Genomic DNA, 13,747 nt, shown 5'->3' with positions numbered 1-13,747 from the left:
TCAAGCTTTTTGCAAAGTCAAGGGCATGACACTAACACTAGCACCTAAATCACATAAGGCTTTGTCAATAAAAATGGTGCCAATATTACAAGGGATGGAGAAACTCCCCGGTTCTTTCAATTTAGGGGGGGGTTGATTTTGCAAAAGAGCACTACATTCTTCAGTAAAGGCAACAGTTTCAACTGCATTAAAGGCTCTCTTCCTAGTAAGAATTTCCTTCAAAAATTTAGCATATGAAGTACTTGAGTAATAGTTCAGTAAATGGGACAGTTACCTGAAGATTCTTCACTACCTCCATAAACTTACCGAGTTGGTGATCCAGCTTATTTTTCGATAGACGAGTGGGGAATGGTACCTTTATCGCAGGAGTGGTAGATGCATTTTTTTCAGGTACTATCTGCTTCTCTGCATTTATGTTGATGGTCGCCTCAGGAGCTGGCGAAGTTTCAGTGACGTCTGCATTTTTTCTAGCTCAACCAGACCATCCTTAGCATTGGGGGACCATCATAATGTGTTCCACTCCTAAGAGTGATGGCATTGGCAGTGTCCCTTGGTTGCATTGATTGTGAAGGTAAGGCCCCAGGTGGCCTACTAGCAGAAGAACTAGCCAACTGAGCTAGTTGAGTCTCAACATCTTGTTATGCGTGCCCAAATTTTCCAGTTGAGCTTTTGTGTCAGCTTGAAAAGCATTGAACCCTTTCTGCATCTGGAACATCATGTTCTTCAACTCTGTCATGGCTGGGTCGGCAGTAGGAGCAGGTTGTTGAGGTGCTTGATTTCTTTGAAAACCAGGTGTAGCTTGTTGTGGAGGTTGATATTGTTGATCCCGTTGTTGAGGCACATATGGTTGTTAAGGTTGAGGGTTCAACACATTAGTACTCCTATATGAAAGGTTTGGATGGTGTCTTAACCCGGGATTATAGGTGTTGGAATATGGGTTGAACTGGTTCCTAGGTTGCGACAGAAAAGCATTAACGGCCTCACAGTTGTTCCCTAAAGTAGCAGATAGGAGCGCAGGACACTCTTGAGAGTTGTGTCCAGGTATTCCACAAGCATCACAAAGGTAAACATTATAGTTAGAAGCACTAGCCATCGCGTTAACACTCATGTGGGGGGGGGGGGAGTCATTACCTAACTTCAAGGATCCAATCTTTTGAGTTAGAACCTCAATCGCTTTATCTATGAAGAACCCACCAGATGCTCCATCAATTAGCCGTCGTGTATCTGCATCAACTCTAGTGTAGAAATCTGACACAAATACCATTGGTCCAAACCATGATGAGGACAGAGACGCTGCAGATCCTTGAACCGCTCCCAAGCTTCATATGAAGACTCACCAGGATCTTGGGTGAAAGTAACTATGGCATGTCTCATATCGGCAGTCTTTTGGTAAGGATACCACTTGATGAGAAAAATCTTGGAAAGTTCTGGCCAGGTGGTGATTGTGTAAGGAAGCTTATTATACTAGAATAGAGCTTTGTCGCGTAGAGAGAAACCAAATAGGAGGAGTTTCATCTCATCAGAAGTAACACCAACTTGTTTCTGAGTAGCACAACCCTGTAAGAATCTCTGCAGGTGCTGATTTGGGTCTTCAGATGGTAACCCAGCGAACTGATTATTCTGAACCATATTCAGAACATGGGACTTGATCTCAAAATTCGTAGCGGCGATAGTGGGCATCCGTACCCCAGTAGGCACATTCTTAGGAGATGGTTGTGCGTAGTCTCTGAAGGTTCGTGTAACATTCTCACCCATGTTGAGAATGTGAGGTGAGGCGGGGGATTCTTGGTGTGGGGAACATGGTGGAGAAGGTGTCTTCTGGGAGGGTGTCCCTGCAGACAGCTTTGTTTGCTTAGTTTTCTTTCTGAGTCAACGAGCAGTCTTTTCAATCTCCGGATCGAACTGGATGAGATTTGGGGATTTCAATTTCCTGCTCATACACCAAAAACACTAAAACAAACGTGAGATGCTCCAAAGAACAGGTGTTCTTCAGAGTAGGGGTTAGTTTAATACTACAATTCAGACAAAATAAAATAAACTGTCTCCCCAGCAACGCCGCCAAAATTTGATAGGCTAAAGTCGTATCACTTAATCAAAAATAAACTAAGGTCCACTAACTAGTAGTCAGGGAAGTCAGGATCGAATCCACATGGAGAAGTTATATTATTATATTTGAACTCTAATATTACACTAACAAAATCAGATGAATAGAGTTGTGTTACTAAACTAAGCAAATAACAATACTAAATAAGAAGGTATAAATCGATTAATAAAGCAGTAGATACATGGATAACTATGCATACAATTCGGGAAATCAGGGACGAATAATAACCACCTAGTAAGTCAAACTGTCTAGGGCACATGTAATTTCTCTCGAACATTACCTCCCTCAAAGATCACCCAGCCGCTCTCGCATGGTCAAGGGTCACTTTGCCTATAATTGAAAGCCTATACGGTATCTCTCCTCTCGAAGCAGATTCAGTATTGCAACAATAGAAATATAAATCAGGCCTAACTTATAATTCGAGCATAAAGATTCAACCATAGGAAACAATTGAAATACAAGGCAATCAAATTAATCTACCAATCCCTCATTGCATACATAGATCCCCATAATCCTAGAAATAAAACTACTCACTCATAATCATGAATACGATAACAAAATCCATATAAAAACTCATACTTTGAAACATTGCAAATAACTAAGGAAAGAATCTAATTAATAATAGAAGAAGTAATAAAGAAGTAATAAAGAAAGATTACCGAATTATATTGAACTTGTGAATAAGAAAAAGGTTCGATCTTCAATTGAAATCAAAAAGCACTAAATTAAGGTTCTTCAAACACACTCTAGAGAAAACTAATAATAAAAACCAAGATGTGTTCTAATAATTCTAATTTTTCTATTTATACAAGCCCTAAAAAGCATAGCAAAAAGTCTCGAAAACATCCCCGTATTCATTAAAAACGCGTGGCGTAACGTCGCCCGATTGGGCCAAAGTCGCCCAATCGGGCTGAAAAACGAAGGAGAAACTAGGCCAAAATCAAAGGCTCCCGATGTAATCGGGCTGACCCACCCGATGACATCGGGCGGCCTACGAGCACAGCACCTTCGCATCAGTTTGCCAGGGGCGCCCGACGTCGGGCCATGTCGCCCAACGTCGGGTCATCTCGCCCGATCGGGCTTAACAAGGAATCACGACTAGGCTTCCATCGCCCAATCGGGTCCCGCAACAGAACCACTTATCTTGCTTCTTCGCTAGATAGGGTTGTGCCGCCCAATCCTATCGGGCCGGTCAGCCTTCACTCGTTTCTTGGCTGTTCTTTGCTCAAAGTCCCGGAAAGCATCCTCGGGATCTTGAAACTCAGTCTCCAACCTCTCTAATCCAGTGTGCGGTTATATAACAGATATAAAGTAGGTAATAGCTCCTAAGACCTATAATCCAACACAGAACAACAAACCACAACTAGATGGAGAGAGTTAGTACAAAATGGCTCCTAAGAGCATCATAAACATCACTTTTGGCATATAAGTAGGGGAGAAGAACTCTATATAAAATCATAACATCACACCCCCACGCATCCTCTACCACCTTGCCATAATCCTCTCGCGCGAGCCACATGGCCTCAAATCTAAAAATTTTGTTTCCCCGTCTAAAATTATCATTTATTGCTGTCTTCAAGAGCAAAGGAGCATGGTCAGAACGGTACCTCGGAAGATGAATAACCTCCCAAGAAGGGAACAAATCACACCAATCATCATCAGCTAACATCCGATCGAGCCTTTCCCTACTAAGAGTGCATGGAGAGTTGCCCCTCTGCCAAGTGAATCTACTACCCTTGTAGCCCAAATCCTTCACTCCACAATCATCCATATCCATTCTAAAAGCGTCCATTCTCTTTCTCTATATCTCTTTCTCTATATATATATATATATATATATATATAAGTGAATTCATATGAGAATGCATACTTACACGAGAAATGAGAATGAATTTTACGCGCTATAACTCTTATGAATAAGTGATGTAACTCTAATGAAAAAGTGATGTGACTCCCAAAAAAAAAATTTTACAAAAAAAAAAACTATTTTTTTTTTTGTGTGGGCTCAAAATTTGTTAGGGGGTATAATTCTAATGAACAAGTGTTGTAACTCTAATTCAATCGTGTGGTTGAGATTCATTATCATTTCTCATGTAAGAAGCATTCTCATGTGATCTTGCCCCTATATATATATATATATATATATATATATATATATATATATATATATATATATATATATATATATATATATATATATATATATATATATATATATACATGCCCCTATATATCCATGTCTAGTTATCTACACACTTTACTACACGAGTCCATTTATGGTACACTCGGGTGAACCATACTCATGGTACACCCAAGCGCAATTATGTAATAAATTTTCCAAATGAGTATAATTTTACTCATTTTAATCACTTATTTCTCTCCCTTCTTTACTCCTCTTCTTCCTCTATTGTTTCTCTTGGCTCTAAATTTCTCTCTCCTCCATTGATTCTCACCTCCAAATTTCTCTTTACTCAATCATTTCTCGCCTCCAAAATTTTCTCCTACATTATTCATCTCTCTCCTCCAAATATACAACTTTCATTGAAATCAATGAATCACAAAAACAAATATTTGAGCTCCAAATTTCACTGATGGCTGAATTAATTTCAGATTTGAAAATTAAAACTAGAGTGTCAGAGATTCTTCAATGATGGAATTAATGATCTATAATGCAAAAGTTGAATTGAGAATTAACAATAGTTTAGGTTTCTCCTACCTTCATTATATCTCTTATCTTAAATTTTCTCTCTCCTCCACTATTTCTCACCTTCAAATTTATCTCCGCTTCACGATTTCTCTCTCATCGTAGTCAACTAAATTGATGGATTATAAGATATGATTTGAAAAATTGGGTTTCATCAATGGCAAAAGCAAAAATTGAAGATTCAAAGTTCATCAATGGTGGATTTAATTTCACATTTGAATTCAAACATTTACGCTAATTTGAGAAAATGAGTGAAAAAAGTTTATTCATTTTCGACAAAAATGTTTCCTCATTTTTTTTCAAACGAGTATAATTTTTGCACATTTGAGGAAGTGTGTTCATTTGGGAGAATATATAGAAGTGATCAGAATTTGCTCATTTAGGCAAATGAGCAATTAGCAAAAAATAATCGTGAGTGTACCATAAAGATGGCATGAGGATGGTACATCCAAGTTTACTATGAATTTTTTCACAACTTTACTACACATATAAGTTAATATTTTTTTTTTAGTTGGTAAGGAATACTATATTGTCACATGCTCACTGATATGTCACATTTGTATATAGTTTTCAGATGCATTTTGCTCTACTACTCCCTGTTTGCGTGTTTTGATGATTTTCAGGTTACTTTGATGCAAATTGGTTATGATTACCTAAGATTAATCCTATTAATTATTGAAGATGAAGATAGCTTGCACAAGGATCACAATGCATTCGTTTGGGACAATTTCGAGTTAGAATGACGAAAGACTTAGTGAAAGAAGTGTCAAAACTGACACCGGTTCACTATTTTGATCATAACTTTTTATAGAAAATTGATAATCAAGAAATTCCAGTTGTCTTGAAAACTAGACTTCAACACGCCTCAATCCGACTTCTGGTTTGAGAGATACAGCCTTCGGAAATTGACGCAAAATCGCAGTTTTCTCCCCCGACCGGGCGAAATAAAATTTTCACCAGGATGCAAGGCATGTTAGCCCGGTCAACCGGGCGATAAAGGAGCCAAAATTGCTTGCGCGCCTGATAAGTCATATTTATATATAGTTTTTAGATGCATTTAGGTCGCATTTTATTTCATATTTAGGTTCATTGTTGCATTATATTCTTAAGTTATGCTTTTCTACTCCTATTCGGTATGTTTTTTTTTTTGTTTTTGATTAATTTCAGGCATTGAGGACGTGTTTGGAATATGATTAGCTAAACTTGAGGATTAGGAGCACTTGCAAGGAAGCTACAATGCATAAGGATCTTCATGCATATTTCATAGTACGAGTTGAGCTAAAACAATGTGGGAAATCATTAAAAGAAATGTGAAAAAAGAGTCTCATATACTCTTATGATCATAATCGAGTAATTCAAGCATATTTGGAAACAATACTTGAAAAGCTTTCCAACGATAGGTGGCGCGCCCCGAGGAGACTTCTAGTCAAGGAGTTATGCCTTTCGGAAGATTGCATTATTTCTGCTGAAATCTGCCACGCGGATCACTAATCCGCCTATTAATGATTTTTTTAAGACTTTTCTTATCTTGTAAATTACTTTCCTAGTCATATTAGGTGAATATTATTTAGATAGGTTTTTATTCTTTTTCTCTCCCCTCCCTTTAATGTTCCTTTCTCATCTTCTTAGTTTTTAAGTTTTAGTTTTCTATCATCTCTTTTTCTCTCTAGTTTTTAGTGTAAACCCTAGTTTTTATTCTTTTTCATTAATTCATGAATCTGTTAGTTTCTTTCATTAATTTCTTTTATTATGCTTTTCTTGGTAGATTTATATTTCATTATTTATTTCATGATAGAGTAGTTTTTTATTTCTAGGGTTTGGGAATCCATGTTTATATGATATGATTATTGATTGATATTTATTTGTGTTAGTTATTGATTTCTCTAATTAATTAGTATTTTATTGTTAATCTTGCAATCTGGTCAATTGTTTGACTAAATATTGTTAATATCGAGTCATAGATCGAGAGATAGTACTCTTTAGAGGCTTACCTACAATTAGCAAAGCTGATTATGTTGAGCGACCATACTAGCATATGTTGATTTGAGAGCGTTAATATCTGACCAAGGATTAACCTGTGCTCTAGATATCTTGTTAGTCTTGGACAAACACTTAAGCAACTACAAGAGGGGGTGAATTGTAGTTGGAGATATTTTCAAACTTTTTGCGGAAATAAAAGAATGATTAAGTAAGAAAGAAATAATTGCATGAAGTAAGAAAGAGCTAGGAACACGAGATTTTTACAAGGAAAACTTCCTAGGCCCAATAGGAAGAAAAACCTTGACCACGAGGGATTTTGACTCAATTATCTTTAATAACTTTTAGGCCAAAAGACTCTCTTTTGTACAACCTAAACTTGGACCGAATCTGTTCCTCTAGGAACTGGTTCCCTGTCAGCCTGTTCCCCCTGAACAGTTGACTTCTCCCTTGACTTCAGTCAAAGTCTTTTCTCTTTCTCTCTTCTCTTTCTCTTTCTCTTTTTCTCTCAAAATGATTACAGATTTAGATTCACTCAACCCAAACTATAATACATCAATTTCTAAGAAGAAGAAAACCGAATGTACTTTCTCTAAGAATATAACATAAAATTCATTACAAGAATTCTTAGATATCTCAATGGTACTGATGATTTGTGTTTGTGGTATCCAAAGGGCAGCAGCATGAGCCTCATTGGATACACAGATGCTGACTTTGCTGGTTTTATTGTGAACAGGAAAAGTACTTCTGGAATGGCTCACTTCTTAGGTTCTTGTCTCATTTCATGGGGATCTAAGAAACAAAATTCTGTAGCATTATCCACAGCTGAGTCTGAGTACATTGTTGCTGCTTTGTGCTGTGCTCAACTCTTGTGGATAAAGTCACAACTAAAGGATTTTGGGGTATGTTTCGGAAGTGTTCTGATATTATGTGATAACACAAGTGCAATCAATATTTCAAAAAACCCTGTCCAGCATTCTAAAACCAAGCATATTGAGATTAGGCATTATTTTCTAAGGGACAATGTTGAAAAAGGTAATGTTGAGTTGGAGTTTTGCAGGTCAGAAGATCAACTAGCTGACATATTTACAAAACCTTTGAGCAGAGAAGTGTTCATCAAACTTCATACCTTGTTGGGTATGATTAAAATTAGACAATGAGCTCTTAGGTCTTGACTTGTCCCTTTCGCCAGTCAAATGATGTAAATTTGTGTATATATCTCTTTTTCTTTTATATTTTTCTTTTGCTCTTTAGGGCTTACAAAGTTCTTATGCGATGCTGAACTGATCATCTTAGTACTTGGGTACTTAAGCATAAGTCTTAAAAAGGTAAGTTAGCACAGACCAGTTGCAGACCACTTGGGAACCAGATTCTTGAGGCGGTTATTCTCTGAATACTTTGTTTATTTTTCAAATTTCAAATTAGGAAAATAAATGAAGTGACGGTTGTAATTAAGGCAACTGCAGTTTGCGAAGAACGGATATATCCGTTTGATTTTTTTTTCCTTACCATCTTATATATATTCTTGCATGTGATCATACTTTCCTTATTTCTCTCTTATTATCTTTGGTCACATATTTTCCTGATTTTGTTTTCTTTAGTTGCCTATTTTCTCTCGATCAAACCCTAATCTCTTCTTCTACTTTCTTCTTTCTCGAATTCTTGAAACACAAATTGTTCAAGTTTTCTTTTCTTGTTCTCAAGTGCTCGAAACAAAGTGAATTCAGTCTCACCATGTCGAAAAGAAGGAGTTCAAGGTTGGTCGAAAAGGAGGTTGAAGAATCTCCTGAAATTGAAACTAAGAAAGCCAAGGAAGTGGCTGAACTGGTTGTAGAGGAAGAGGTTGAAGAAGAGGAAGAAGTACCTCTGATACGGAGGTCTTCAAAGAAGCCAGCCACTGCAAAATCCACCACTACAAAATCAACAACACCAAAAATCACCACAAAATCTACCACCACAAAAGCGGTTACTTCAAAATCAACCGCCAAAAACACCAAAATCGCTACTCCCAAAATTACAAAAACCACCACTCCCAAAAAGCCTGTCACACTAAAATCAAAGGCTCCCTCTCCAAAACCGGTTGAGGAGTCTAAGCCAGAGGAGTCGGAGAAGATAGAGAAGTCAGAATCTGAAAAGGAGTTGGAGCCGGTGGGTGAGTCTGAACCGGAAAATCAGGAGTTGGAGGAAGAAGAAGTTGAGAAGGAGGATGTTGTAGTTGAAAAGGCAAAGAAGGTTGCCGCCAATAAACCGCCATCAAAAGCGGTTAAGTCTGTTGAGAAGACGGTTACCAAACCCATTCCCTCAAAACCGCCAGTCAAAACCACCAAGTCCAAAATCTCTACCCCTACAGACTCACCCAAACCAGTGGAGAAATTAAAGAAGAAGGAAGATGCTGATGTTGAGGGGGAAGTTTCTAAGAAGGAGGGTGTTAAGGCTGTTGCCAGCAAAGGCACAAGGATAAAGACGGTTGCTAGGAAGGGTGCTGAATCCTCCAAAGGCAAGGAGATTATGCAGGAACCAGACCCAGAACTGTTCCCAGCCGTCAAAAAGAGGAAGTTGCCTGCTATTGCTGCTGTCGAGGGTTCTAAACCCAAGAAAAGTAAGTCTATCACTCCTTAGCCTTTGTATGATTTGAGGGATAGGTCTATTTTGGTTGGTTTTTCTGTTGCAAAGAGTTGGGTTGGTCAGAAATTCTTGCATGAGGTTAAGAAGCTTTAGACTTTCAGAAATGGTCTGTTTATTTGCAAAGAACTTGATGTGTTTATGCCTTTGGTTGAGGAATTTTATGAACACCTGCATACTAAGGACGATGGTGTCTACTTTGTTTTTGTTAAGGGCACTCCCATTAATTTATCTGAGAAAATTTTGGCTGAAATTCTCAAAGTCCCCAAACAAGGGACTTGATGAGTACTCAAGGGAGAACTGGCCTACAGTTAAAGGACTCACAGCAGAACAGATCCAGACCAGGTTGTTCACTAGTCCACCTGACCCTAAGCAGGGGTATACCATTGGCCACTAAAGGGAGCCAATCATGAGGATCTTTCACACCATAGCCTCAAAGATTGTGTTTCCCCGAGCACAAGGCCGCATGAGTGTCCGGTTGATGGATAATGTTCTCATTTACTGTCTCATGGAACATATTCCAGTCAACCTTCCTGCTATGATATTGGGTCACATGATCTGCTGTGTGGAAAAGGCCAAGCATGCACTGCCCTATGGAGGATGGCTGACCTTAGTATTCACTCATTGGAAAATTCGTATGGTGGGAGACTATGGCACCATGTCTCACCTTACAATCAGATTATAGGTCAGAAAGGCATGTCATATGCAGGAGGTGTTTTGAAAATGAAGAGTGCAGGAAAGGGTGCTGTTATTGGTGAAGGGACCAGTACGGAATCAGTGCAAGCTACCTATGCCTTGGTGAAGCAGTTGAGTGACCAGAATCAGATGATGCAGAATATGCTGAATAGTGTTACTCAATTGTGCACTGCTCTTCAGGAATCATACAAGAGAGTTGAGGTTCGCCTTGACAAGGTTGGTATTCAGGGTAGAGAGGACTCTAAGGAAAAGGATGAGTCATCCCATGCTGCTGGTGATGAAGATGATGAAGAGGAGGAGGAAGAAGCGGAGGAGGAAGAGAAAGAAGAAGAGGAGGAGGAAGAACATGAAGAAGATGCTTCAGAGGAACTTGAGGAGGAAGAAGATGATGGGACTGAAAATGACTCTGGAGCTGATTGATTTATTCTCTTTTCTTCTTACTATCTTTTGCTGCTAACCCCTCTTTTCTTAAACTTTCTATCTGGTTACCCCCTTCCCAAATTACAAAAACAATTGATCTTCTGTAATTTGGTCTACTACTGGTCTGTAATAACTCTTAATTAGGACAAGTAGCTTTTGGTACTCTGCAGGAACTTTGGTAGCATCAGCATCCCTAGAATGCTGTTTGAGCTGCCTATTTGGCTTGAATTAGTAGTTATCTACTGCTTATTTTATGTTCCTTTGATTGTACCCTTGATTTATTTTGATGATGCCAAAAGGGGGAAGTAGGTGTGAAGTTGTAGCTGCCTCTGCTTCTCCACTAACAACACAGCAGCCACCGTTTTCTTAGATACCGAAATGTATAGTTGTAGCTTATCCCCCAGTTATAGTCGCGTGATGGTCGGCAGCTTCTTGAAGTGCTTCTTGACTTCTTCAAAAGCTTGTTTTTGTTCGTCCCCTCATTCAAACTTCTTGTTTCCCCGTAGGACTTTGAAGAACGGTAGGGCTTTCTCTGCCGACTTGGAGACGAACCTGGTCAGGGCCGCCATTCTTCCTGTCAGCTTCTGGATATCCCGGATACTCTTTGGTTTCGGAAGCTCACTGATGGCCTTGACCTTGTCGGGGTTTGCGTATATGCCTCTCTCACTAACCATGAAACCGAGGAACTTGCCGGATCGAACCCCAAACACACACTTCTTAGGGTTCAGCTTTGTAACACCCCGATAATTCTCTCTTTCTAGAAAATACTTTTATAATAACCTTAGAGAATTACCCAGGCATTATCGCCCGTGTGATAATGTTTTGGCTTACTCAGAATTTTGCAGCGGAAAACAACTTACTAAAAATCAACTTTATTAAAACTTATGAAACCAATAACAATTGTCAGAACCAAACACACCAACTTAAAACTATTGTCTGAAACATAAGCTCCTGTGAAAACAGCTTAAATAAAACTAATAATACAAGAGTCTCTCCATTCCAGATTCCCCATGATGATGCATCTTCGAACCTGTAATGTCAATGCTGTCTTAACTCTGCTCCCCCGAAGGATCACCACAGGATCAATAGGCAAAGCCATGATCACAAACACAACAAGCACGTAATCAGCAAAGCTGAATACTACATATCAGACATACATGACCCTAAACATGATACTACAAAAATATAACTTGCAGGAATAAATAATAATAAAACATATAATAATCTGCAGACACTCTTACTGAACTAGACTCTAAACTTTATTTCTTTCTTTAAATGGAATAGTTATTGGACGAGTTGTCTATACCAGAAAATAGGAAATATGGGAGCTACCACATGTCCAAAATGACCTGCGATATCGAGGAACCTTTAAACTAATGAGGAAAGGTGATCAATCCAATCCTAGAAAAGCCATGGGCTACCACCATGTACTCCAACCCTTAGTGTCCAACTCTAGACGTGCACCAGTCTAAAGTCTATAACCTATTCTCGTTTCACTTTACGTTGAATAATTTTAATACTTGTGTTGACACCAACCAAGAAATAACACATAACTAATAATCATAATCATACAGAATTCCTTTTTATCTTTGGATTAACAAGTGTTCACAACTTATCAATCAAGACTCCTTTAACTTCTTTTTATACTTTACTAACTTGCTTGTTGAACCTAGCCAACAGTAAACTTTACCTTTATATAGGTATAACTTGTACTTACCAAATAAGATCCACGGTTCTTATAAGATAAATAAATAATACTCAAGAATTTATGTAAAACATGATTCAATCTTACTTGCATTAATTCACTCACGAATTAATAAATAAACTGGACTTATCTGCTTGCATCAAACTTCCATACAAACATTAATACTCATAAATACTTCTAGTTTACATGTAGCACACAGGCAAATTAAATAACATATAAAACAATTCCAGTAAATCATATATATGAACAAATAGAGTCCTATACATGATCTAATAAAATAAAACATTCTTAGAGCATGTTTCTAAATCATATAGCACGTAGACAATGTACGTACCTTGTATAAACAAATCTGTAGGCCACTTTTACGCTCTAAAAGTCTCCTACTACGAAATCTCCGCCTAGAAAATAAAATAAGAAATAAATATCTCGTGACTAAAAATTTACAGAACTTTAAAACGAGCAAAACCCCTTAAACGTGTTTTAAAATCTTTTTACGTACCAAACTTTCGTTATTTTTAATCCCTAGTATAGTACAACTATTCTAGTGATTAAAAATCATTTAAAACCCTTAAAATACTTATTTTCTGAAATTACAGCACTTATAAATTTTAATAAATCTTCTGAAAATATATTTAATACATATAAAATTATATACTAACCAAATCTCATGATTTTTACTTTAGAAATATAGTTTCTAGTGATTAAAAACCCTAAAAACTATAACTTTCATAATAAAAACTGAAAATAACTTAATATAATAAAATCTGGAATTTATTATACTAATATATATGATAGCCGAAATATTTTTAGGTATATAAAACAATAATTTAAATCATAAACATGCTAATAAATAATAAAATAATATAAAAACTAATACTTTAATGGAATCTTGAAGAGAAAGAAAGAAAAACAACCACAACAATGGAGAAGTAGGAAGGCCGGCGGCAATAGCAGCAGCAAAGGACCGGCGGCAGCGGTTTCTTGGCTCAATCAAAGTTTTGTGACGTTTCTTGTTCAACAAGAAACGTTACTTGAAGAAGAAGAAATAATTTTTTTTTTGAGAGAAGATCAAAGATGGCGCACAAAGGAGAAGAGAGAGGAAGAAAGCGCCGGGTGAGAGAGAGAAAAGAAAAGTCACGTGGAAGAGGAGAGAGAAATAAAGTGTGTAGGGTAAAATTTGGGTTTTCATGATATTAAATAGAGGCTTTTCCTTTTGGGCTTAGGAAAAGAGATTTTAATAAATAAAACTTTGATGACTAATAAGATGGGCTCATTAGGACTTTAGTCATCAAATAACCCTTTCCCTTTTTATCACTTTTGGGCTTTTGATTTCATTAAGGTTCCTTTTCAAATACGCTTTTAATAATTAAAACTCTTAATAAAACATGCTTAATTAAAACATTACAATTTTGATTAAGCTATGAAAAATATTTTTAGTTGACTTTTATAATAGTCAACCCTTTTTAAAAGTCAAATCATTTTCCAAACTCATTTGGATTTAAATATAACTACATAAATAC

At 37.3% G+C, this 13,747-nt stretch overlaps 1 non-coding gene across 1 annotated transcript; it reads left to right on the top strand.

Annotated features, from left to right (window-relative positions):
* The first annotated feature begins 1,270 nt into the window (after window positions 1–1,270).
* Window positions 1,271–1,377, top strand: LOC125494484 (small nucleolar RNA R71). Its single transcript, XR_007270732.1, has one exon. It is a non-coding gene; the product is annotated as a small nucleolar RNA R71 (small nucleolar RNA).
* The last annotated feature ends 12,370 nt before the right edge of the window (window positions 1,378–13,747 follow it).

This window comes from Beta vulgaris, chromosome 1 (genome assembly GCF_026745355.1).
Source record: "Beta vulgaris subsp. vulgaris cultivar EL10 chromosome 1, EL10.2, whole genome shotgun sequence".
NCBI lineage: Eukaryota > Viridiplantae > Streptophyta > Magnoliopsida > Caryophyllales > Amaranthaceae > Beta > Beta vulgaris.
The sequence above is the reverse complement of the archived record's forward strand: the minus strand, read 5'-3'. Positions and strand labels throughout refer to the sequence as shown.